Source organism: Crocodylus porosus, unplaced genomic scaffold, assembly GCF_001723895.1.
Source record: "Crocodylus porosus isolate Cpor-Errol unplaced genomic scaffold, CroPor_comp1, whole genome shotgun sequence".
In the NCBI taxonomy this organism is placed as follows: Eukaryota; Metazoa; Chordata; order Crocodylia; family Crocodylidae; genus Crocodylus; species Crocodylus porosus.
In genome coordinates, this window is record NW_017728931.1 from 69943658 (window position 1) to 69949657 (window position 6000).

Here is a 6000-nt window from a genome sequence, read left to right on the forward strand (position 1 = left end):
CAACTGCTGCAATCTTCCAGTCCCTGGAGTTTCAATGTACCTCAGAGTCTGAGAGATCACAGCAAGTGTGATCTCCCAGTTCCATCATGTTTCATGCAACCTTGAGGCTGGGAGATCAACTGAGGGGGTTCCCAGCCTTGGGAGCTTGCTTATTGCTGGTGTTGGAGGGAGCCTAGGATCAGGTTCCCCCCTTCACATACAGTAAGGCTTAAATGGAATCTAATGCACAATCATGCCTCCTGCTATGCATGTGTGGCATCACCAGAAGCATTATTATGTTGATCACAAATTAGATCCCATTGTGCCTTTACCTGCACATATAGAGGGGCCCTAACTGACAACATTAGTGACTGCATTCTGACTGTTCTGATGAAAAGAGACTCAAACCTTGTTTTCACCCCTTAAATATTTACAGCACATAGGAGGAACAGTGCAATCTTCCCAATTGGCAATTTGACACTGATATCCCTGCTAAAACTGCCCTGAGTCATTAGCGTTAGAAGGGTTCTGACTAAGAATAGCTGATATCTTTAGTATCTTAGAAAACCCTAAGAAAATATTACCTGCATGTAACAACTTTTGTGATAATTCAAACAATGGGGCAATAAAAGCAAAAGAAGTCACTATATTTAAATGTCGTTGAAACAGTTAATATCACACTAAGGATAACTGTCATATTTCTCAATATATTTAAGATCTGTAATGCAATTAACTATATTTTTTACATTATGCTACATAAACATTATTAGTGAAGTACTACTGAAATGGGACGGAAACTAAAAACACAAGAAGTTTCCCCTCACAATATTAAACATTTAATATAGTTATGCTTACCGATTCCTGGAATATTGCTGAAACATTTCTTAGATATAAAGAAGTTCGAAGATCTTTCCAAAAGTTGATCTGATCCTTTCCTTAACATCACTTCCATAGTTTATCTACTCGACAGAAAAAAATGACAAAGATCCGGAGGGGGGTGGTATAACTCTGCTAAGGAAAATGGCATCTGATTCCAAGATAACAGAGCTCAAATTATTATACAAACTCACTTTATACTTGAGATACATACTTAAATGGATCAGTGCTATCTCAAATATACTGAAGCTGCCAGGTGGGATACGTAATAAACCAGATGGGTAAATTCAGCCCTTCTGCCAAACAAACAGAAATCGACATACATTCAAATACTTGTGCAAGTTTCCTTCATATCAAAGTTATTCAATAGGTAATGATATTTATGTAAACTAGATACCTGAGCTAAATTTGTTTAGTTCACTTATTCAATTAATCATAGGAAAAATCAACTTACTGTACCTTAAACACACAAGGAGGGCCTATGACTTCCTCATTCCTCTTAGTAGCTAAGACCTCATGTACTCTTGCGATAAGCTAAAGCTAAATTCTCTAGTAAGAACTTAAGGCTTGTATTCTGGTCCTGACTTCTATAGCAAATATGAAATCCATTGACAGCTGTAAGGAAAAAGAAAAACAGACGCTTTCACAGAAATAAATTATGTTTAATACTCATCAAAGCATGATTTTACCAACTCATGAAAAAGAAAAGAATATTCAGTACAATACACTTTAAGCTGTTTATGGATAATTACATACACTTTATCTTATGCAGTTCTTAAATAAAGATTTTCAATATGCCACTAATTTTTTTTTGAGTTGGCTGTAAGTATGGAAGTGTTTTTACCAAATGTCGGGTTATGCAGAGTGGTTTGTATTTTGGTCACTTGAATTCCATCTGAATGTTTTTTGCTGGAGGGTAGAGATGAAACAATTTCTTTTCTCATTCCATTTTGTACAGAGAGTGTAATATAGAGTATGCTAAAAAATGAGTTTTGGTGCTAGCTGCACTTATTCCAAACAACATTTCAAGTTTGTGTTTTGGGATTCTTCCTACCCTGACACTCAGATATATTTAAATCCTACTATCTGTCCATTTCAGTCTCCAAATTCCTTGGAGAAAGGAATGTGTTTTCATCTTGTGAAGCTGAGTTATGGCTTTGCCTTGCTCTTACATTTGGCGTGATAAGCTATCATTTTCCACTGCCCCTTTCTTAGGCCAAAAACGAGAGCATACAGAAGGTGATAAATCCAAGGAAGTTGTTTAGATTCAAACCTGATCTCCTTCAAACTATCCCAGACTTATGGCTTAAGGCTCTTCTCACAAATCAGTTCACTTCTCTTCTGATGGACATGATCCAGTCCTGGTGATGTCTATGGAAGTTTTGTCATAAACTTTAAGGAGAGGCAATGCCTGTGAAAGAGAACAGTAGCTATGATGCCTCTTCAGTAAATTTCCTAACTCCAGCATCAAGAAGCTAGGAGTATAACTTATTTGCATATTGAGAGATCTAAAAACAGCAAAATGAGCCCACTAGAGATACAAGGGCAGACTGAGATCTGGTCTGCCTGATAATGCAAAGATCTGAGGGGAGGGAGGGATGTGCTCTTTGTTCTTCTTACTCACTGCAGCTATAGTAGGCAGCACCCCAAAAGAGAGAACAGCCTGCCCTAGTAGTAGTAGTGCTCCATTTACTGCCACCCATGCAAGTGAGTGAAATCAATGCATCGTGTGGACAATTTAGGGCCTTGATACACCTTACACAGTGAGCAGGACAGATGTTGATCATGTCAGCACTAGCTCAAGCTTGTGCAGTCACAAGTTCAGGCCAGCAGGAGCCTGCAGGACTGAAAGTTAAGAATTCCTGACCCCATTTCAGGTTTCCCCTTGAACCTGCCCCCCCGCCTTTGCCCCTTGGGCCATTACTAACTTGTGGCTGCCTGGGCTGTCTGTCCCAAAAGAGCAGGCAGGCAAGAGTTCACCTGCATGTCCAAACACCAGCCATCACTGCTGCAAGGCAACAGTTCCTAGAGAGCCACAGCAGTGCCTGGGCCTGGGCAAACAGTTCAGGACTGACAGCATGGGCACCTGTAAGAAAATAGGGAAGGGAGCAGTGAGTGGGGATCTCAGGTGTTAAGAGAAGTTGTGGGAGGGCTTAGGGCATGGTAATTTTAGTTACTTCTTGGAGCTCTTAATCCCCCGGATTGTCTGCACAATAACACCTAAAACTAGTTTTAAGTAGTCATTAGGTGGCTCAAAGTTACTCTTACTGCAGGGCAGAATGATCTTTTTTCTGTATTACCCATCTCGTTACACTAAGGTGTAGCCACTCTAGGCTACACTTCAGTGAAAACACCCTCCTCCACCTTTCTTTTACTGGCCCAGATTGGGATCACTGCTCACCCCAGCCCCTCAGCAACCCAAATCTGCCCACCCTCCCCGGCTTGCTTGTGGCTGTCCATGCTGTCTGTGCCAGGAGAGCAGGCAGGGAAGGGTTAACCTGGCTGCTGCCACCACTGCTGGATCAAAAGAGCAGCAGTGCAGCTGCAGATGCAGCAACAGCTGGGTAGGCAAGTTAACTCTTCCCTGCCCACTCCCCTGAGACAGACAGTGAGTGTGGGCAGCCACAAGTAAGTAATGCCCTGAGAGGTGGGAGGCAGTAGAAACCTGAGCACAGCTGGATTCACTCATAGGCAAACTAGATGCATACCTAGGTCCCTGAGCTGTGTGGGGCCCTGGTCCTTCTCTCTGAGGCAGTGGCATGAATGGACCTGTCCACTTCTCTTCCCTTCCTTTTCCCTCCTGTCCACTGGCTTTGCCACTGGGGTGGCTGCTTCTTAGAAGCAGCTCCAAGCTCCCCATGAGCAGCAGTACTGGGGGAGGGGGAGGAGGGGTCTCAACCAGCCCAGGACCCACAAATTTATTTGCTTAACTCCCACTAAAGGGTTAATCTGGCCCTGACCCTGAGGAGCAGGAAGGGGAGACCTGTAGGCAGGGGTGAACCAGGGAGCCCCAGAGGTAGGGAGGAATTTTTACCTTTCAGTCATCCAGGCCCCTGATGGCCTAAAGTCTCCTAACTTTAGGTAGCACTTACACAGATCAACATTTGTGCAGTTCATAGTGTAAATTGTAACAAGTCCTTTGGTATAACATGAGCTGTATAGCATGGAACAGAGATAAACCTGCCCTAGAGAGGCGTAACTTAAGCTGCATAACAAGTGCTTCAAACTGGTTTCAGGTCTTAACATTCAAACATTGCAGAAGTTAAGAGTTCCAGGAGCCATATAAAATTATCGTGTAACAAGACCCTTAGAAGGTGGGGTAGATTTGCCTCTTAGACCAACAAAGACCTGGAGTCAGTTACAAGTCAGTCTCTCGGGCACATCCACAGGCACTGCAGTGCCTAAAAATTGGATGCCAGCCTCAACAGACAGTCCAGATTGACATATCTAGATATCTAGATCTAAGCCAGTGGTGAAAGAACACTCATGTTCTGAGCATGGGGTCAGCACAGCCAGCCAATAGAAAAAGCTAGGCACAAATATATACCTCAATTCCTCAGATCTTAGATGCAAAGATGCCTCTGTCATCTTGGCACACAGACTCGTAAGAGCAGAGTCTACCTTACCAGGATGCCTGGAGTGCCTTTTGATTAATTCCAAACCGTAACATTCACTCTTAAGCTTTGAGCAGCTGGTCTCTGTTGCCAGGTTCATTTCTTTTTCTTTAACCACTGACTGTCTAATGTAAAATGCATGAAATATTCTGGGAGTAGAAATAGGAACTCAGGACTCTCCCCTCCCAGGGGAGTGCTTTCTTCACAAATTACAAAGGAGGAATGCATTCTTCTTCTGACCCTGTGACAGTGGCAGTCTTGCCTGGTCAGTGACCAAGCTTCAGCACAGCTTTACCCTCACCCTGGTGCTTATGAAAAGCAGTGATTGAGTCCAACTGGATGCATCTAATTAGAAAAACAATATTCCACACTTAAGAATGACATTACTTGAATTCCCTAAATGCCTCTGAGACTCAACGTAGACCAAGGAACACAAGTCAGAATTAACGGTAAAGCCAGTTTTACAGTGACAGTGGAAAAGTGGCATTTGCCCTAATCTGTTGCCATTTTAGGAGTAGCTTGTGCCATCTGCTGAACAGTTTTCCTCTGTGCTGCCTTATTTGCCATTCTTTAACACTGGCAGGACTGCAACATTAACCTGCCTAACAAGTGATGCCTCTCACTGAGATAACTTCTGATGTGGATTCTGCCTCTAAAATACAGCCCGTTTCATTTCTGCCCTCCAGCTTCATCTCTGAAGTGTTACTGGTTTGTGATTGCAGTTGCTTCTCACTGAGCTTTGCCCCTATTATTCTCTCCCCTTTTCAAGACACAATTTGTTGGACTTTCTATTTTATTTAATTTCTCTAGTTCATGCCTTTCTTTTTTACTCATCTCCTCTTTTGTACTCCTACCACCATTCCCCCATTTTTATAGGATTTATGTTACTGATTCAATATACTCTTAACCAAAGAAACATCAAAGTTCAACAGTCACAAACACCCTCCTTTCTACCACCCCAGAATGACAGGGAATAAAAGAGAAATAACTACAAAAACCATTTTGTAATGAAAAAGAACAAAATGTGCTTTTGGATGCATTTTCAAAGCACTGGATAGTTATTTAGAAGTGTGACTCCCATTAACCCAGGGCCCTTGAACTAGAGCTAACAGCCATGCCATCCTGTGATATGATCACTTCAAATCTGCTGAAGTAAGAAGGATCATGCTAGGTCACTAGTTCACTGCAAGAAGGATTGTCACTGTTACAAATCTAACTGCAACTCTCGCCTTTCTTGTTTGTCTGAATGTACTCCCGTTAGCTGGTCAGGCTTTTTTCCATACGTTTCTCCAGGTAGACATAACAATTCTTCCACTCTTAGACTGAGCAAGAAATATGCTACCCTGGGTATACAAACTGCTGATCACCAGGCAGGTAGAGATGTGTTCTTCCTCATCATGCAATCTATAACCTTTTGTGTTGACTAACAGCCAGCTTACAACAAGGACACCTGAAAACCTCTCACAAACCTACTTAAAGATCACCACCAACTATATAACGTACATTGTCAAATACCATCTATAACAGCCCA